The sequence below is a fragment of the Hesperophylax consimilis genome, chromosome 1 (genome assembly GCF_061612785.1).
Source record: "Hesperophylax consimilis isolate HC1 chromosome 1, BYU_Hcon_1.0, whole genome shotgun sequence".
In the NCBI taxonomy this organism is placed as follows: domain Eukaryota; kingdom Metazoa; phylum Arthropoda; class Insecta; order Trichoptera; family Limnephilidae; genus Hesperophylax; species Hesperophylax consimilis.
This window is the reverse complement of record NC_142836.1, coordinates 38,713,316-38,736,160: the sequence shown is the minus strand read 5'-3', so window position 1 is coordinate 38,736,160 and position 22,845 is coordinate 38,713,316. Positions and strand designations below refer to the sequence as shown.

At 33.7% G+C, this 22,845-nt stretch overlaps 1 protein-coding gene across 1 annotated transcript in view; it reads right to left on the bottom strand.

Annotated features, from left to right (window-relative positions):
* The window catches only part of LOC149426834 (uncharacterized), a 67,647-nt gene extending 45,453 nt beyond the window's left edge, over positions 1 to 22,194 (bottom strand). The window contains exon 1 of the mRNA XM_089638726.1: positions 21,723 to 22,194. The gene's annotated coding sequence lies outside the window, so the exon portion shown is untranslated. The remainder of the gene's footprint in view (positions 1 to 21,722) is intronic.
* Positions 22,195 to 22,845: the final 651 nt, after the last annotated feature.

Here is a 22,845-nt window from a genome sequence, read left to right as displayed (position 1 = left end):
ATACAAGGTTAGTGGAATTGTCGACTTCAGTTTCTGGGTAGGAAGATTCAATCGTCAGTCAAATCATTTTTTTTATGTTTTAAAAGACAATTTTAAAACAGAATATTTTAGTAAAAAAAAACTTTTATTTTTATTTTATACGAGTGTATACAGGAACAAAAAGCTTTATATAGATTTAATTGCTTAGTTTTGTTGATAAAACTGTAATCTGATGATACAATTGGAGTTGATAACCAAACATTGTATACCTACGTAGGTATATCATAACATTTCTGATATTACTGTCGACCAAAACAGTATAATAAATAACTTAGTAACAACTGAACGTTGTTATCATTAACGATACAAAACACAACAATTTAGAAAAATACTATTTTTTGTAAATTTGCAAAGTAATTACTTAAACCTGTACATACATGAACAACTTTTCCATTACGCTATTTAAAAGCACCTGTGTGAAAAATAAAGATAAGAGCAATAAATTTAAAATAAACACAGTTTTTAATGAGCTCCGGATAGTGCTGCCGGTAGCTAATACGGGGGCTTAAAAATACCGTGTATTTTATGTAATTTTACGCGGAACGAATGTCACACGAGGAATCCGCGACTGTGGAGAATTCCTAACAGGCCGTGAAGTTCACGTGAATGGCGCAGACGGGGATAAGTTAACCGTGGCCTATCACTCAATTCGAAATAACTCACCGACAATAATAAGGCCCGATATAAGTAACCGCTAGCCAAGCTATCGATAAGAAAATCCAACATTAGTTGATGAAGTTATAAGGTAAGAAACAACTAATTAAAATATTGAAGACAATATTAGTGATTTCTAAACGAAAATCTGAAACAGAAAAATCAGAAAAGGATACGGTCACATCTAGGACTGAAACCCAGGACCCTTGTCTTTCCGGGACACTGCTCTACCAACTGAGCTAATGGGACCCTATCCCCCTCGGTCACTTTTAACTGTATCATACTTTGAATACTTTATGATTCGGGTTGAATCTTGCGATTAAATATAACTATGATTTTACTCAATAAAGTTATTCCGAAAAATAAGACAACTAATTGCTACCATAAAGTAAAATGGTTAAAAAACATACAAAATAATGTGATTATTTTTTTAGAAATTTGTATCGGTGAAGACTAATATTGAATATAATTTGTTGAATGATTTAAATCGCTTCAGTTTCTGTTGAAAAAAATGAATATTTACCAATTCTTGCGGATATTGCCATAGTATGTTATGTCCATAACACTTTTTAGTCACACAAATATCGATAGATTGTATGTTATGCATACTAACCTATGGTGTACATACTAAAGACGATGGTCAGTTTGCTTGAAGAGATGTAATTTTTTTTCAACCAGCAATGTAAAAAAATGATTCCAGGAGTTAAAGTATTCAAAGATCTGGTACAATACCAATTGTCTTCTTAATTGGAATTATTAAAAAATTTCATGTATTATAATGACGTTATTTAAAAAAAAATTATTAAAAAAAAATCATAATTTACAGAAGAAATAGTTATTTCACCTAATTTTATACCAAGACGTACCATCATAATAAAGCTAGGCTTGTGTGTTTGGGGGATGTGTCATTTATTTTTTTAAATTTTTTTTTATGTATATGTCAAAGTAATCAGTTTATATTTTCAGTGTGTTTTTAACGTGAAATTGAAAAAATCTTTGTTTTTACTTATATTTACAAAAAATTACTCCTAGATATATCTGGAGTAAATTTAATAAAAGTTAAATGTGCGATTTTAGATCGTTTTTAAAATCAATTATTATTAATAAAAATACTAAAATATCACATCTTTAATACGGTGGTCAGAATCACATTTTGATATTCATAGTTTTTGAAAATATCTAGTGTTAGTGTTATCGGCCGACGTAGATAACAGATGCACCTCTCATTAAAAAATCTTCTCCATAGAAACAGAACATCCAGATAGCGTTACCGACAAGTAATATATCAGATTGAGTATCTGTTAACATCTATATAGGGAGAACAACATATCTGGCCTAAGATAGAGAAATTAAGTCACACAGAATAAAACCAGGTCTCAGACCACGCGACACGAAATCAACAAGGCATTAACCCTTGTAGGGAACTGGGAAGGTTAAGCCGAAACATAACCTTGAAGAATCGATTTTCCACTCCGTTAACACTTTTGCAACAGAGGTTAACAAATTTCTCATCACCTCTTCATATCCATACTCGTCGTGGGTTTTTGGCGCTTAACACCATCTGTCACAATTTGTTCCACTTGGTTCTGGCACCTTTTTAAACAATTTCTTCACCAGTGTCAAGCGTCGGATCATCTGGTACGATATTCTGATTAAAATTGCATGTCTGTAGATAAAGAGTATGCTGTGAAAATGCAGCAAAATAAATAAAAACGAGTTTACGACGCGTTTAAATGTTTAAAAATGTTGATGGAATGGAGTTTCTTTTAACCATCCGTTGCTGTTATATTCCAGTTATGGTTATGAAATTACTTAAGAGAAAAAGGCGTATGATAAATAAATTGAGTAGGATAATAACAGATTTCAACTTCAACCCATTTCGATTAACAATTCGCTAGATTAGTTATCTAAATTCCATATATGTGTTATTATTATTATTTAATTTCGGGAAAGGGGGAGTGGTATTTAGAAATCTCACGTAGTCAGTCACCTTTCTCTTGTTATGAAGGTCAAGTGTGCAAAATTTCATCGATCTCGAAATAAAACTGTAAATTTGTATGAAAATCAAATCCACTCCGCCCCCCCGCCACAGAAATTATTTTTATAAATACATAATGTATAACAAAATAAAAAATAAAGACTTTTTGTTTTAAAACCACGAGTTTTTAATAATTTTTAGAACCGACCGGTTTCGCTTTACTTAAGCATATCTTCAGGGTAAAAATTATTACCTAATAGTAATAATTTCTACCCTGAAGATGCTTGAGTAAAGCGAAACCGGTCGTTCGATCAGTTCGTAAGTCAAAATAGGTAAGAAATAAGAAACTACTTAAATAGGTAACCAGAACATTTTTGACTACACACAATATATACATATAGGTATATATTTTTTTAAAGAAAGACAAACATTGCCGGGTTAAGAATAACCTGATAATATTTGAAAATCTCCTACTGCCACCATAGTAAGCGGAAAATGTTGCTTGTATTGTGATGGAGGACTTGGCCAACCGAGGGTGGGACCCAAACGCGATGCCAACTCAGCCACTGACCGGTCAAAATATAATAAGTTTGACAAATACAGGGAATTTTCAGTCTAGAATTTTAGAATATTAGACACATGATTAACATCACTGAACATCCAGATACTTATGAATTTTTTATAAATTTGCTCGAGAATATTTTTAGTAGAACTATACACAACATGATGCAATGAAACCGCACACCATTTATTATGTATCTGTCCTTAAATAGCAGTTTACAATGTTTATACAACGTAATTATGTTGGTTTTTCGTTATTGTATGACATGACATAAACTACTAGAGCTTAAAGGAATTTAAATGGCACATTGAAATAACAATTCCATCATAACCTAGCTATGTACATATATATATATATATATATATATATATATATATATATATATATAATAACGTCATCGGTTGTAAATGATACGATTGACGAATTCCTCATTGGTCATTTGGTGAATATTTTAAATGTAGCTGGTTAAATATATATTTGAAATGCTTCCAGGAATTTAAATGGCACATTGAAATAAGAATTCTCTCATGTAATAAATCGTCATCGGTGGTAAATGGTCCGTTTGAACTGATTCTTTATGAACCGTTTGGCGGGTATTTTGGAATTAGATATGACCCAGTGAATACTGTTACATGGGTATTCATTAAATCGGAGGTCGCGAGGATTGATGACAGCTTTAAATGATGAACATCATCGCTGCCTGACAGGGGCGTCGGCGTCGTCACTTCTAAGTTCGATGCGTGAGGCACACACGGGAGGGAAAACATTAGGGAGATCTCTTGAACTTGACTGAACTTAAAAAACTTATTACCCAATTACAAGTTTGAATATAAAAAATAATGCAAAGTCTTTTCGATTGTACTGTTTTGTTTTAGTCCAATAACAGAAATGAGATCCTTTGATGCGTGTGTCGGTAAAACTATCTACCTACAACGGGATAACGATTGAGAAGATCCAAAAATAATGCTAAGAGCAGTATTAAGAAAGATATGCTTTGATGGTTGGTATGTTCGATATTAGGAGCAAAAGGACGGACTAGGAGGAATAAACATTATATATTATAAATGACAACAACAAGTGCAGTACTCCGGTGAAGAAGCACTTTTCCACATACTGTATCAGCTATTACACTGGCGAAGTAACAAGGTGAAGGTACACACAAGGCATCATGAACACACTACGACTACAGTGTTACCATGCGTACAGGGCGCTGTACGGCCTCCCTTGGCGATGCAGCGCCTCCCAGATGTTTTCTACCAATTGCGCTACGTCAGCTTATTCAAAACCCGCAAAATGATTCAATATGTGCTGGTATATTTCATTGAACAATTATTGATTATTATATTTTTTCACTAGAAAACCACTAACTTTATTTTTGTAGGAAAGGCATTGTTAATGCTAAATCTGCTTCTCGATGGCGTCGAGATAATATGTAAGCTTTAACGATATGTATACAAAACCTTGTTTTGTAAACATCAAAAATATAAATATTTGAGAAGTCAAAATATTTCACCAATAAATAAAGTTCGCTGGAATCGCGGAAACGTGGAAACGTGCAAACTACACGATAGCAGGAACATTCCGGTCAGCGGACAGGCTTATTAGGGACACGGGGCTATAAACTAACGTTTACTAGGAAGGTTATTGAATATAGAATATCATAGCAGCCAGGTCGTTTCTGTGCTATTTATAAATTAGCGCGCCTCATTGAAGTTTAAAAGACCCGCCTTTATTCTCGGAAACATCTGACCTATGCAGATTTGCGTTTCCCTCGGATGGTTCTATAGTAGCTCAAAGAATGCCTGAGGCCAGTACGATGGAATACCATACAATACTACACCATAGATACCGTACACACATTTGAAAAATAAATATCCACGTCCACCTTGTGACCGATATGTTAAGAGAAAGGATTGTACTGACTTTAATGTATAATTACATACAATCATAAAAGATTAAACGCCTTATATTTACCCCTCTGAAATTTCTACTACAGGCATTGAGCTAAATATTATGTAAATCGCAAACTTGTTCGGACACCTATAAAATTATACAGTCATTTTAAAATGCGTGTGTGCTATATGTGTGGTCTAACCTGTCGACATCGGTTTATAGTGTTGTACTACAATCAAAATGACAACTTTTTTTGGCTTGTTTTTTTTTTTAATTTTATATAAGTACCTACCTATACTTATATCATCAAATACAAATTCTTTACTGTTGTTTGTAAGATAATTTTGGGGCTACTAGTGAGAACAAATTTAGTTCATTTTTTACTGCTTCTTATTAACCGGAGCCATTCGGACTACGGCATCTCCAATTGGGGTATGTTTAGAGGCTAAAGAGAGTGGGGGGAGGGGAGAATAAGATGGGAAAGAGGAAGAGGGGGTGGTACCAGACTATTCAGATCTTGTTACCAAACACGCTTAAATCCTTTTCAAGCAACATTTTGAAACTGAATAGTGGACTTTACTAGGGCGGTACTAAAAGTATATACTCTTATTACCTGTACACAACTGTACAGATTGGTTTTTAGACTTAATGATCTCTAAAAACACGTATTATTCATATATACACATACTGCATATTTTCATCAAACATGAAAACATTTTCTCGGTATGCTTAAAATGTTACAATTTTATATCACGTTTTCGGTTGTATTTTTATACAAAAACATCATATTTTTATACATTTAAACAGTAACAAAAGCCGAGCAAACTTAGACGAAAATGATCGCTGTTCGCAGTTATAATAGTACCTATGTACTAAATTCAACAACTAGTGGAAAACTTTTGGGACGTAACTTTAGTTGAAGTTTAATTACCTGCACAAGTAAATCAATATTTACGCACATTTCAAAAATAGAATTAAAACAGCTGTCTGCTAAAATATAATATTATAGGTAGGTACTTCATAGCTTGTAAAGATCGGTTTATAATTTTATTTTTCTCAATATTTTCCAATTTTGAAAATTTTCGCATCAAAAATTACCAGCAAAAGAGCCATATCTACTCACATTTCAAATATAGAATTAAAACAGATATTTGCTAAAATATAATATTATGGGTAGGTACTATGTAGCTTGAATGGATTTGAAAATATCTGTTTACAATATTTTTCTCAACAGGTTCCAATTTTGAAAAGTTCACGTACATGTAAAAGTGCCAGAGTACGCACCTTATATTCTATTATCTTTGGTACGGACATTTAAAATATAGAATTTCAATAATTTCTCTCCTAAAAAAGTACTTTTTCAGATTTGAAAAGATTCCCTTTATATTTTTCTCATCCGTTCCAATGTTGAAAAGTTCAGGTAGGTACCTAATCACAAAGGAAAACTATGTTTTGGTGTTTGCAGTGAACGTAGTTTATTTTCTGACTAACAAAATCCATATATCTCCAGAGTTTGTTCAGAAAAATACCTTGAGGATTGTAAAATTTGCTTGTGTGTATCTTAACGATAACAATACGAAATTATTTGTGATAAGGTTCTATGTAGTTGGGTTACGGTGCTTATCAGCGAGCTTACTGTTTAACTATTAGTGTCAGATGTGAGCTTAACATATTGCGTAATGTTTTATTGCGTCTCTGGAATTTTGTTCGTCTGGGTATCTTAGAAGCAGAGGGCCCTCTGCTTTAGCAAAATTATTGTAAAAAAAAATCGAATTAAAAAAAACGCTATCCTAACGGTAGTCACAGGCAAATAATTTTAAAGATGACATGTTTTAATGTATTTGTGCACAAAAGTTTCAAAAACAGTTAACGAACTAGTTTGGGACACCCTTCTGCAGTCCCCTCTTACCCCGCAAATGACCAAATATATTGAGTGCATAGCGTACATTTATCAATTTCGGGCTCACGATGCAATTTAAAATATATTTTTTCAATCTTTCTTAACACAAACAAAATTAATATTAAATAAATATGGTAAGGTCATGCCACTGAGAGCTCAGTTGTAACTTCTCTTTCATGCCTCATGCCTCGTTTATGAGAAGAATGAAAGGTTATGGCCGATCCATCAGAGGTATGCCTACGTGATCATTAATTCAATGACGATTAAGTACACAATAACCCAATTGATTAATTCTTAAGTGGGAGTACTTATCCGAACAGAATCGGTGGCAGAAATATTGACATGAATACAATTTATGTGAGTTTATTCGAAACCATCCTTCATAATAACTTACATAGCAGTGCTTCTAGCGGCAGATAATTGGTTTCATGTTCGAATTCATACAATTCACAACTGATAAACGGAGTCACTGGGAATCACTTACTTTGGGGAACGCTGTAAGTCTGAAGGAAGGAGATGGAAACGGGAAGGTAAAAAAAATCTTACAAATTCATATCTAATCACTAAACATAGTCGAAATCCATTTCAATCAACCATTCGATTCTGAGGACTTTCTCGCTCCTAATTAAAAATTTTAATTAAAGAAAACTCTTAAAGTGTATTATCTACTCTAGAACGAACTGTAAATATAGGTAGGTACTTTGTATTACAATACAATGTGTTAATTTCACAGACAAATCGTAAAGAAAAGAAAAAACAAGAAAAAATAAACCTTTTTAAATTACTTTTATTTCCTTATTTTTTTGTGGCAAAACTAAGTACTTGAGCAAATAAATGATTAGTTACCTTAATTGTAGACATTTTAATAGTAGATATTTTAACAGTAGACATTTTAATTGTAGACATTTTAATTGTAGACATTTTAACTATAGACATTTTAACAGTAGACATTTTAATTGTAGACATTTTAACTGTAGACATTTTAACTATAGACATTTTAACTGTAGACATTTTAATTGTATACATTTTAATTGGAGACATTGTAACTGTAGATATTTTAACTGTAGTCATTTTAACTGTAGACATTTTAAACATTTTAACTGTATACATTTTAACTGTAGACATTTTAATAGTAGACATTTTAATTGTAGACATTGTAACTGTAGACATTTTAACTGTAGTCATTTTAACTGTAGACATTTTAAACATTTTAACTGTATACATTTTAACTGTAGACATTTTAATAGTAGACATTTTAATTGTAGACATTTTAATTACTTTTCGTATTTTTAAATCTATATGAATTTCACTATTGTTTTAGTGAATTAATGAAATCTTGAAAGCGGAAATTAACACACTTTCCAACATCTGATCGAACCGAAACTCGGCAGATTGCCTCGTTGTTGATGACAATGCATTAGTTTGGTAACAATAACGTACACACACGCGGACATTTTACGAATTTTTCTGAAATCGGATGACATTACACCAGTTAATATAACAAATGTCAGTTTTACCAAATTGGCATTTGGTGATGTTGGTAAAGTTGTCGACTCCAGTTCTTGGTTAGGAAAGTCAAAACATATATTTATATATAAGTAACAAAATTGTGGGTTTATTTTATGGGTTGATTTTTTTAAGAATGTGTAATTTTTCTGAATTTCAATTACCTACATGAGTAAATAAATAAACATCAACAATCTTAGAAACAATTTTTAAACAAGATCAATTGTTCTATAGCCATCTTTTCAGTCTCTGGGCATTTGGATAGTACACTGGTACGCTGTGATTTATTCCTAATACTAATAATAACTATTATTATTGTAATTTAATGTATGCATGTGTGCTGTGTACCAAACTAACAACGTGCAGTTTTAATTGAACCTTTCTTTTATCGTCGAGACTAAATAAACTGATGAGTTTACAAAAGCGGAATATAAACCAGAACGTTGAACCGGGTTTATTTGAATAGGCGTGTACAGCGTTAAATTACAGTTCTTGATTTTCACCTATCAGAAGCTGTCCCGTGCATTGGTATTAAAAATTTCACGCACAATCCATTGGAAAACTACAGATTGAATATGATTTAAAAATGTGTAATTTGGTAATGTAATTTAATTATAATGCCTACATCTTACGATGGCGAAATGAAATTCAACAGGTTCTTGTTTTTCTGATATCTATACTATCTACCCATATTTTCGTAGAATAACTAAAAAGTTTTATCGAATTGACATTATTAATTGATTTTAATTAAGTAAAATGAATATAGTAGCCGCTATGCAGCGTGTTATGGAGTTTCTATTTTTGATTAATGAACCTAACTTAAAATTGCTTTGCAGCTGCAGCAAGAAACTTTGATTAATTTAAATTTAATCATTGACGAAAATATAAACGACTCTCAAACTAAAAATGTCAAAAGTATTTTTGTAATTTGTTTTTGGGGTGTTATGCCGTGCTGCGCTAACTCCTTCTTTAGCCAACACATCTGCCCTGATGATGGACACTGTAACGTTGGCTAATGAAGGAGTTAGCGCAACACTGCATAACGCCCCAAAAACAAATTTAAAAACAAAAATAATGGTTCAGTTGCATTTAGGAATTGAACCCAGGACTCCCTTGCCGTGCAGTGAAGTACCCTGACCACTGGTAAATTGATATGGTCAAGTGAGCTCAGTGGTCAGAGCACTTCACCGGCAAGAAAGATGTCCTGTCTTTTCCATTTTGGTGTCTGTTCTGTTTCAATTTTTTTTGTTTGAGAGTCGTTAATAATATCGCCTCTGATTAAATATTACAATTTGAGGTTAGTCCACTACGAAAAAAAATATCTTTACTTTGCAGAAATCTGTTTGCCTAGTACTGCAAAAACTCAATGAGGGAGTGCTTCATCGTCTTGTAAAAGACACGACTTATTCTATATGCTATTTCTTTTAAGCTCTAAACGAAACTTTATTTATCAACTGTGGACTTTGTGGCATTGAAAAATCAATGTAAATTTTAAAATAAGGTAAAATGTCGTTTAACGCATATTTTTCAACTGTTCAATGAAAAAGTTTTTTTTTATAAATGACAGCTAAATATTGGGCGAAACTGGAATACAAAAAATATCACAGCTTATGACTTATAAGTTATTTAAAAAAAATTATTTTGTATCGATCGTAAATAATCGGCTTACATTATGATTTGCGATAAATATTGTAGATTCATAGTGAATTTTTTTAGTGTCATTTCCATTTGTAATAATGTTTTGAAATTTTCTGAGAAGTAGAAACATGTTATAGTTTGGACTGAATGTTTTGTATAGTGCAGTAAACATAAGGCATGGGTACATACATTGTAAATATTATACAAGAATTCAATTAATAATTCCGTATAATATTATTATTTAATTCCTTAGTACCTTGGTAGTAATGCAGCTAAATAAATAAATAAAGATTGATTTAGAAAGGCAAAGGATTAATATCAACAAGGATATTTAATATAAGTTGATAATATAATATATCAACAAAAAATAAGCTTTGTTGTGTTTACTTAGGGCTGCGTATCGGGGGAGATTAAGTAACACGAAATGATGAATACATTCTTTTGTTGGATTTACTGAATGCATCGAACGTTCGCAGTCCCATATCGCATTATTGCAATTCACATTTGCACAAATGAAAGTACCTAGTACATGTTGAATTATTACTATTATATTTGTGTGGTGAGTTGTGGTTAAGGACGCAATGTAGGAGGACAGCTTTTATTTAGCGAAGGCGGGTATACTTTTATCTGGGATTAATAATTTATCGTAATGCATTTCCTGCGAATACAATTTGTAAATCACTCTGCCCGTATAATATTATTATTTAATTCGGTTTATCTAAATAAACCAGTCTTATAGCCTGATGTTGAATGAATTCTATACGCCTAAACTGCAAAATTAGTCGACTTATTTGATTGTCATGCCCCTAATATAGAACGCATTAATCTTGTACGACTGTTGTTTCCTGGTAAATTAAATTATTAAACTTGATTATAATCATTTTGGTAAGTAGGTACCTATATACTACCTTTTTTAAAGTGAAACCGCACAAGAGTCCGAACTGCTCCTAACCGTCTAAACCAGTGAGACTATGGCATTCTCAATTGGGGTATTTTGTGAGGCTGAAGGTAGTGGGGAGGAGAAGAAGTTGGGAAAGAGGAAAGTAGGGAAATACCTTGTTATTCAGATCTGGTCACCAAATACGGCTAAAGCCATTTAAAGCAACGTTTCAATTCTGAATTGTGGCCTTACACCAGGGCAATACTGGGAGTATCTTCCATTCTGGAAACTACCTAAATCTTCTGTATTTTCTTTATATTGATAAAGGTTATTTACAGCCGATCTGAGGCCTAATATACGAAAGGTTAGTGTAAAACGGTGACATCAGTTTTCGTTCTAGTCGGTGTGATCTGTATCACCGATAATAATAATAATGATTTGATTATTTCTACAGCCTACCTCCATGACCTCCGTGATTAAGAGCCGAGGTTCTCGACTAGCAATTCGAAGGGGGTTCAAATACTAGAGTGCGCAAGTAAATTTTATTTGACTCATTTGTGTTTCACGTTTGAGTGAATGATACTTTCAGTATCGCCCTGGTGTAAGATCACCATCAAAATTGAAATGGCTTTTTATCATCATTATTATTTACAATACATTGGTAATGTGTTGTGCCTGTCTCATTAGGAACTAGTGTGTTGAGAACAGTTTTTTTAGCCGTGTTTGGTGACCATATCTGAATAGCTAGGTATATCCCCACCTTCCTCTTTCCCACCTTTTCCCCCTCTCCAATACCTTCAGCCTCACAACATACCTTAATTGAATATGCTAGTCTCACTGGCTCCAGACGGTTGTGAGCAGTTAGAACTCTTGTGTAAAAAATATATATAATAATAAATAGCGCCGTTTTTTTGAGAATGTCACCTTTAGGGCGCTCTAACATGGGATGGTCTTTGATCAATATATCTCTTTTCAGTGGACATAGAAAAAATATAACGTATTGACGGTACCTTATGTAGTGATGTAGTGTAAATACAAATGTAATTTAGTTTCTTCTTTTATAAGGCGGCTTTTCACAATAAAGTCTTACATTATTATCTTTGAATCGTAGGTAAATAAATATTAAATCTTATAAAATAAATATAACAGCATCTATGGGTATTGACATCTTTGATAACGTACCTATACGATTGCCATTACTCTGATAGTGATGTTTACATTACGCGCGATTATAACGCATTGTAAAGTTCAATATATATGGATTGGAACATTGCATTTTTATTGTTTGTTTTGCGAATCGTTGAAGTGATAGGTACATATATCGTTAAGTAAAATGATACGAAGTAGGGCGGGTGAAAATAACCTATTTCAATAAATTGCAGTGACTAATAACGTTGCGCTTTGAAAGAGTCTTGCTGCGATGTTTAAATTCAAGGGAACTATTACCTTGTTACATGGTTGGACATATTTTAGAGGTGTGTTAAGGGTGGGGCTATTGGAAGGGATTTATTATTGCAAATCATGAAGCGTTGCCGGTAATAATGTTCCTCTGTAAAAATGCTCCCAGTTAAAATGTTCCCTACCAAAATATCCTCGGTCAAAACGCTCCCTGCCAAAATGATCCTAATTAATAATCGCACAGTCGGTTACGTTAGGTTAGGTTAGGCAGGCTGATGTCGACAGACTAATCGTAATGACATTTTACTTGTTTCTAATTGGGTACATTTCGGCAAGAAATATTACTACTGGGAACATTTTGACAGGGAATATTTTATCTGGGAACATTTTTACTGGAAACATTTTATCTGGGGACATTTTGGCAGGTAACATTATTACCTAGAACCGTCTTGAAGAGACCGAAATTTCGTTAAGGAACATTATTACTGGGAAAATTTTGACCGGAAATATTTTATCTGAAGAAATTTTTACTGGAAACATTTTGACCGGGAACATTTTAACTGGGGACATTTTTACTGGGAACATTTTGATAGAGAACATTGTAACTAGGAAAATTATTACATAGAACCATCTTGAAGAGACCGAAACTACATCACCACTACATAACTACGTTGCAACCGTGTTAAGAAACTTGAAAACACGCTTGAAGCGTGTTAAAGATGGGGTTGTAGAAACATATTTGTATTTGGTATGACGAGTGCTTATCCGTCGTGCATGTTGTTTTGCAACATGACTAGTTGGTAAAATGACTCATGGTGCCGACATCAAATATCATGATTGTCATACTAATTATTTGTAATTATTGGTAGGTACATTCGAAAAATATTTCTTAGTTATTTAGTTTTAGTTATAGTTTTTTAGTCCAGATTTGCGATTTTCGTTTAAGTTACAAGTTGTAGGTAATACCTTCTTCATGACTTGATGTGATTAAATTTTATATCCACCATCACGAAATAAAATGTGCAGCAGCTGTTTGAAGCTTGTTTATCAGAAAGAAAATTTATTATTTTTAGCTAATCGAAACTATCCTAAATTAACCTTTTATCATAATTCCAGTTTTCTGTGTTATTGAATAATTATATGCGAATCTATGTACCATGCCCTAAGTTTTAAATTAATACTAAACGTTATCATGGTAGATGAAAACAAAAAAAAATATTATCAAAAATAATTTGTGATGAGTGATGACGTTACTTCCATGTCTTACCTTAAATTTTAAAAGAGAAAAACCTTCGTAATATCATCTTGATTTACGTGTTAACACGATTTATGAAAGCGTGACGCAATACGTTGTATATTGTTATACAGTAACCACTCCCTGTATGTAAATGTAAGCGTCGGCATTTTGTTATGCAAAAAACACTGAAAAATATTATCGCATGGCCCTCTGTCCGTTAAAGGAAAGGAGGTCATGGGAGATGTATAGAGATTTAAAAGCTTTGCTTTAACTCTTGGAGATCGACAAAACAAAGATACAGCAAATATCCGGGCCATCGATCAAACACAACAACATAAGGACGCAATCCAAGACAATCGCTGGTAAAATGCAGTTGTTGCGTTCCATTGCCCAGACTGAGAGAGACTTTAAATCTTCGAGTACATCCATATTCCACGCAGAGGCGTATTTTCTATGTGCACAGTGTGTGCGGCATATACAGGCTGTCGAACTTAAGGACGGCTTCTTGATCGTCTTTTAACCGGTTGTCTTCACATCCGGACTTATCAAAAGGACTCTGCCTACAAATACGTATCATACCATGACCGTGCTATGACCGGGCCGCGAATTATGGAAAATGTACGAATCAACCGCAAAGAGCGCGGAACGCTGGTTGCGGTTGCTTTGTTCCTTTCCCATAATTCGTGACTCGGTCATAGCACGGTCATGGTATGATGCGTTGTAGTATGCAAACTCTTTTATGTGTAATGTGTACGGCGCACAAGGGCGGTAAAACTAAGGGTCAGTCTCCTAAAATCCTAAAAATTACATGCGATCTTCACACGACTTGGTATTCTTTATTCTTAAGAATTAATCTAAGATAAATTCTTATCTAATATTATGCATAAATAAGTTAAAGTCTTACCATGAATTTAATACTAAGAGACATTAATAGAAATACCTTTGTGAAGTAAAACGTTGCAGGACCGAATTACAAATGGGATGATCTGAAAATAATTCGTTGTGAAAAATATGGAGAAGGGAAGCAGATCATGTCAAATTGTCTTCACCTTTTCAAAGGCCACTCTAACTCTCGCAACGGCCCTGTAATATAAATGGTATTGAGCCAGTTTGCCCTGAATGGAAGAAGGTGCTCGATCGGGGCAAGATCGTGGCAAAAGTCGCATTCGCTTCGGGCAATGCCTTTTTTGGATATTTTTCTAGCTATGGAAAGTCAGAGAAAATAATCTCGGCGTGCACAGAATACAGTAAGCCACTGGTCGTACGGTGATTATTACGGTAGCTTCCGTCAATCATTGCAACTCTATCTATTAGTTACCTACGATATCTCATAACTCCATCTCATAGATCTTACATGAAACTCCTAAACAAAGCACACTATTAATTGTAACTACCAACCACTGTAATTTTTGTTTGAATACCAGCTAATGTGTACCCGGCATTGATCGGGGTGATGAATGTTTTGGTGTAAAGTTTTGAGGTTGTGAATTTAGTGTACCTGAAAACTGGGTTAATTTTAAACGTTGAAATAATACTATTCTAAAAAAATTAAAAAGTTTCCTTTTCTAACTATTTGTTTTACTTGATCGTGCCATGGTTCCCTCGGGCTTCTCAGACTCTACTACCATTCACTACTGTATACCATATTGTTACAGTTAATAAACTATATTATATTGGCTTTAATTCGACAACGTATCTCATTCCATTGCAGAGATAATGCGTTAATTCTTCCTCTATAAATAACAAACCACTCTGTAAATTCTCTTGGCACCAATAAGAACAAAATTTGAAAACATTACGTACAGTAGTTTTTCATATAGTATATGTATAGGGCACTCATGCAGACATTGTATTTTATTTATTTAAATTTTCGCTGTTAATGTTATCACGTGAGTTGAAATAAACAAAATAAACACAAAACTTTCATCAGGAGTATGCGATAAATGTGCAGAGAATGGAATGCCCCACAACTGTCTCCATGCTGACTCCTCGCTTCATTCACATTCATACATCGTCATGTGTATATCGTGTATTTTGTAAAGACCCGCGTACGCCATATCTTTATAGGACATCCATTTTCTACCATTCACTTGCTCGTCACGTACTCTCCTCCACATTCCTTTATTCATGCCTATCTAAATCTTGTTCGTTATGGTTACAATTTCCTTTCACTACTTTCGCATCTCCTCATTCTTATACCCGATTTAAAGACATCTCATTTCTACTGAATTCAGTACATTTTCGTCCTTTCCCTGCCAATTCAAAACAATATTTCAAAATGATTTAGTGCTTACTGAACTTAAAGGGCAACATACCTGTTATAATATAAATTTCCGGAAAACCAAACAAAATGATTTATGCACGTTTCTAGCAACACTTCATTAAACACCGTTGTAGCGAAATTCCTTACAAATGTTTGAAAGATCATTGAACAGGTTTTCTTACGAATTTGTCCCACCTCACAGTTTTTTTGATAATCCGTTTAAGTTTCCGTGCAAAGGTGGGTGCTGCTTCGTGCCAGGCCTTTTTTAAAACCGCAACCAAGAAACATTGTAGATTTCAATCGTGCAATTAAATAATAAATATTATAAAGTTAAAGAGAGAGCATTGCAAACAAAGTTTCGTAACATGGCCAAATATACACAGATTAATAAAGCATAGGTACATGTATGAATACGAAACAAGTACATTTCGCAATTGAGTCTGAAAAATAGTCCTGCTCCCGATTTTACAACTGGTTAAGACAGAAAGAATTATAAAAAACTTGTTTTACTACCCGGCTTCGCCCGGGTTTCAACACGCCTTTATTTTATTGATGTGATGAGAGTATGTAACATACTTTTTTTATTTATTTACATAAAATTTTACATTTTATATCTATTCTAAAACTATTATATTAATATTCTTTTACCTATGACATATTTGGACTTCATAACTTTGAGACATAATGAGACTTTTAGGTTAAGGAAACCCAAACTAATCTAACCTAACACTTTTAACATACTATTTTTTTAACATAAATTTTTTTATTTTTTTTATTGAAAAATTCTTAATTTTAGTAATTATAACAAATTTATGCCGCCGTTCTTACAACTTTTTTTGGTGTTTTGAACAGCATAGTTGTCTTCCAAGCAGTAAATCGGGGTTAGATTCTCAGTCATATTATTATTTTTTTTAATTTTCAATTTTTGTGCTGCCATAAAGTCCCTCCGATTATCACGGGTCTGCGTTAGTTATGAAATAAACAGTTATCGTATATTTTTAATTGAATAAATGGATATATACCTATATTTAAATTGATATATAGCCACATTTAAATGGATATATACCTATATTTATTACTGAGTTTAGGATCACAGAGGCGTACAGGTATCTCATTCCTATTTTGCACATAAGATAGTTTTCTTGATATCCAAGCCCCCGCAAATAACGTTACCTGCTGAAAATAGTGGCGTCGACCTAGAGATTTCAGCCAACAGATCTGCAAATTTCATGACGTCAGAGCTCAATGACCGAGAATGCTTCAGACGGGAAATTCTGCTTTACAGTTGATATAGTCTAATATTGTCCTATAAAAATATCTTAATTATTTTTGACTAAATTATATAAAATGAGTGATTAGTGATTACTTTCACGATTTTATTGCCAGACCAAATTTCTTGACACCAGAGCTGAAAGTTTGATAGTTTTTGTTGCTATAAACTTATAAAATTATCTGATAAAAATATATCTGAATTACATTTAGTTATGGGAAGCGCGGTCCACATTTTAAGCCACGTCTGATATGAAGCCCAGTACTAAGCGTTCAAAAAAAGAAGATGGTTTGAAAGGGAGAAATGCTAATGTTAGAGGGAGAGCGCTTATATTAAAAAACGATAATAATTAAACGAAAATTGTCAACATATGTAATAAAACACGACATGTTTAAAATAAAGCAAAAATCTTGCGACATTGAAAGATACACTGTGACAAAATTTGTGATTTTTTTCTAACCAGGGAATTTCAAATAATTACCTTTTCTGCTCTAAAAATGTGCATAAATTATCTTAAGGCCATGCACTACATAGTAATTTAAAATCATGTGGTTTTGGTTTGAAAATTTGGTCCCCTAGAAATGTTTCAGATGCTTTAATTAAATACTGCGATTATAATACATCCTGGCCTTTGAAATAATCTAAAGTCTTTTTATAAGGCCAGAAAAAACAATGTATGGGCCTGTGAAAACTGCTTTAAAGTTAAAAATCTCCTACTTACGACCGCACTTTTCGGTTATGGTTTTATTGTATAATGTGGCAAATTAAGTTATTTATAAAATGATCGAAAAAAAATAATATTTATGCCTGAACATCCACAAAATATAATAAAAGGCAGTTTTTGGCCATGTTTTTTTTTTGCATAAATCAAAACAAGCTGATGGTGTTAAGCGGGAATTTAAGCCTTATCGCCATCTACGTAAGGTGTGTTATTGATAGCGGCTCGATTCAAAATATTACACGACGTAGTGCATCGCCTTAAAAAGCAACATTTTTTAGGAACTTAAAAAGTGTTCAAGAGAAATATGTTATATTGACATAAATCGGTAGAAATTTGGAATGCGAGGGCTTAAAACTGGAAAACATATTTTTCTGTCCTGATTCCGTTGAGATTATTTCTGTTTATAAAGGCCTATAAAGCAGAAATAGGTATCACATTATTTGGCACGGTTTACAAAGAATGCGCCACTTTTGTAAACAGTGTATTTGCCCCCCATCATTTACACAATATCTATAATTTATAGTCCACTTGCGACCCACTTAATTATTATTTGACTTCCACAAATACTGCGTGTGTCACTTTAGTATTTCAACGCGTTTCTCAGTAATAATTCTCGTTCTTACTCAAATGACCGTATTTTGGTTTGTTGAAAAAAAAAACACGTGTTTCTTCTTCTTATTTTCTCTGATGATCACTTTTATCGGAGATTGGCTATCATCACTATGATCAGAGAAATCTTCACTCTGTTAGCTGCAACCAAAAACCATATATTACGTTCTCAGGTTTACTCTTTTACACGGAGAAAAATGACTACGGCTAATTTATTAAAATCATGTTAAAAACGTGACTGCACGCCATTTCCCAACAAATATTAGTAAATTCAGAATATATCGAAATACGTAAAAGCAACACTCACTATTGTTTCTTAGACTGACAGGCAGATTGAGCCACAGCAACGCATGGTTGGGGACAGATAGTTTTAAATAAAAGTTACCAATTTGTATACGGCGTGGGTCTGGATGTGGCCATCGCCAAGTTCTGCCAGTACAAAAACGTCAAAAATATCTCGGATTGCTTGACAAACGAGATATTATTCCCGTGGTACAGTTTCACAGATATAAAGGAGCTTTAGCGTACATAATTACATGAATAATGCCACCGGCTCATCTCCGACTCCTAACCTATACCTCCTATTCTAACAATTCTATCGATTTTTTGCTTCAGTGGTCCAGGGAATTTTCAGGCTGCGCCAATGTTACATGTATCCTCATTTCAAAGGCTTCCATCTTCCGTGTTGAAATTTGGTTTGGCATGTTTTTGCGTTGTGGTTAGCATTCAACATGCCGGCGCCATAAAACTAATTATGACTTAATTGGATATTTCACGATTGGTGATTATTTATCTTTTATAACCTGAATGGCAAATGGAAAAGTGATTTAGCGATAAACTCCCACTAATATATTGCCTTAAACGTCTTACTGAGATCCCGCCCCATCGCGGTGTTTACGTTTAGAGGCATTAATAAATGCAAGCATTTAAAAATAAATTGAATCTTATAACTTATAATTAGATGGGTACTGTGAGATTCATCAAAGTGATTTATAGATGAACGAAATTGAGTAGTTACTTACATGTCTTTATCATCAAGTTTTTTGTTTAAATTTTATGTGAATTCCGCACCATAGTCCCCACTTCCCGGAGCCAGTGGAACCTTCAAAAGGAATTGGTAGGTAAAGGTGAGGGAGAAGATGAAGGTTGATAGGAACCTGGACTATTCAGATTTGGTCGTTTAATACGGCTTAAGTCAATTGTAGCAATGTTCAGGTTTCTCACCAGTTTATAAATACTTTAATTTAGTAAGCTTTTACTGTCGTAGGATGGGTTGATTAAAACAATTCAAGGTCGGGGAATAAGGCCCTCGACTAGCAATCCGAAGGTCCCTGGTTCAAATCCCGGCGTGCGTAAGTAAATTTTATTTTATTAATTTGTGTATTCATTTAAATTAAGATACTCTCAGTATTGCACTGGTGTAAGACCACCATTCAGAATTGAAACGTCACTTGAAATGGCTTTAGCCGTGTTTGATGACTAGCCAGCTACTTCCCACCTTCCTCTTCTCCATATCCTTCCCATCCACACCACCTTCAGCCTCACAACATATCCCAACTGGAGATGTCATAGTCTAGCAGTTGGGACTCTTGTGTGGTATTCACATGAAAATAAAGTTCTATTCAAGTTATGTTATTATTTCAGTTCAGTATAAAAACTGACCCAATATGGAATAAAACAGAACTAAAGTAGAACTTTCACAGAACTTGAAAATTACCTATTATTATCTCCCTAAAACTCTTTCTCAATTTAAGTTCTTCCAGAAAATTATTTTAATTCCATATTTGAAATGTGTATTTCTTTTGTTTAAATTTCTTATGGTTAAGCTTGACAATGTAATTTTTCAAGGGTCTGCGCTTTTCCATTTTTAAGAAAACGTTACATTTCTATTCACTAACTAACTAGATTTACTAACATATTATCCCGTAATTTTTCACTGGCATGCGCTAGTTAGATAATAAAAATATAGCGTCAATCTTTTAAATTTGTTATTAATCTTCAAAAAACATTACTTGCATGGCACAACAGGCAGTATACAAAATAAATATATCACAATCAAAGAAAAGTCCGCTGTGTAATTCATGTGGTTTAGGCAAGTAATACAATACTCCTAACCCTTTCAAAGTTTTAAACAAATAAATCAAGTTTTTTTAGACTAAAATGTTTGCTCGTCGAAATCACTCGCACCGGGAGCTCCCAACACCCGCCAACATCAGACATTAAATGGCTGAATATCCCCAATAAATAATAAATAGTACATAATGATTGAAGCTTCAGAAATAACGTCCACACCAAGACCACTAATTCAACAGATTATGATCCGAATAACTGGTTGAAATAAAATATTACGTTACGCTCTGACGGTCAAAAATTGGATATCGGTTACTTGGCTTGGCATTGATCTTGCCTCAGAATCTCGCGTTACAACCGTTTATTTATATGCCATTCGCACAATACACGTGAAATAAACAGACAGATCTATTTTAATTTACTTAAATGTAACAACTTATTTTTTTAATTATACATTTTTTAGAGGTTCCAACGTAGTAGAAACACTCAGCATCATCCTGGTGAAAGACTATCAACGTTGCTTGAAATGCCTTTATCTGTGTTTAGTGACCAAGTAAGTCAGGTAGTTAACAACCTTATTATTCACCATCTCCTCACCTTCCCTATTCTCTTTAGTTTCGTAACATATCCCAATCGGGGATACCATAGTTCCAATGACTCTGGACAGTTGGATTAACTTTTAGGCACAAATTATGGAATGTACTGTAAACGTAAAGAATATAGGAACACGCTTAATACGCACTTAATATAAAATACTCCACAAGTTGAAAAAAAATTATGCATTTTTTTACATCTCCCGACGTAAAAAGTCGTTTCTGCAGTAAGAATAAGTTGAAACGAAGTGTAAATTCCATAATCTGTCCCTATTAAAGGTAAATATTTAACAATTTGTTAATTATTTCAAGTTTTTAATACACTGTATTTTAAACAATAATACATGCATAATATACAGAATCGAACTAGAAACCTTCCGCTTACCGAACGGACGCTTTACCGGTTGCGCTACCGAATCTATCGTACACTACTATAATCTATAATATAATACTATGATCACTTTTAATCAACTGCATCAAAGGTTACCAATAATATTGTTTTAATACTTACACGATGTGTGCATTCGATTTGCCAACCGGTGTATTCAACTGGAAAAATGTAAAACTTCAACTTTTTTATCATAAACAACAGCGACACACCAACTGCAGAACACTCGCACCCAGTTTAATGAATTTTATTGCACTCCAACTTATTTAATGTTTATTTGACTTTGAAATGTTTTTTGTTTTAGCTGTGTTCGAAATTCAATAGCTGCTTCGAAATGCGCGCGGTTGAAATGTTCGATTTTCAAATAGAAAATTAGGCTTCCCGCCAGTAGTGCTGTCAATAGTACCACTTCCTAGGCAGTCAAGTTTCGAGTAGGCACTAGACGTTGCGCGGACGCCGCTAAGCCGAATGAGCGGAAAAACGTAAATATGAATTCGGTAATGTCAACCGTCTCCGCAAGCTGGTACGCCGGTAGAGTTGTGGACAATGCTGAATTCTGAGCTTATGTTGAATGCTGCATGCCGCCCGCTGAACGCTGAACGACAAACTGAGCGGTGGCAGTCCCGACGACTCTGAGCGAGACTCATTCCCGCATACATCTCAATCTGCCATCTATCTAGAATCTACCGTCCAAAGACATTGTTAAAGTCTTATCGGCCGAGCGAACTCGAGTAGCGAGCACTTTATTCTATTCAATGATTTTTAATGGCGAAATGTGACAGTTATTATTGTGTTCTGATGGCCGTTAGGGCCGTTTTGGACAGCATTAATGAAAGAGAAATTAATTGAAATGCCGTTAAATTTTATGCATCTTAAAGTGTTGATGCGTCTAATTGAGATGTTTAAATTCACAAGGACGATATTTTTTTGTGGAGATTGCTATCTTATCTTGCCTGTATGCTTAATATATGTCTTATGGTATGCCTTTTATGTGTCTTATGTATGCCTTATGCCTTATTCCTTATGTATGACTTATATGTACCCACAGCCTTACTAAAACATGTGGTGTAAGCTCAGAACAGTGAAAAACTTGTCTTATTACCACGTTGTTTGTTTGGTTAAAACTTGAAAATTTTATTTAAAACGATTGGTCAAATCAAAAAGTATTATACTACAGCCTCCAACTGTGGTGTAGTTTTCCGTTTGGACCACGAGTTTCTGGACACCATATATAATAGAGTTTAGT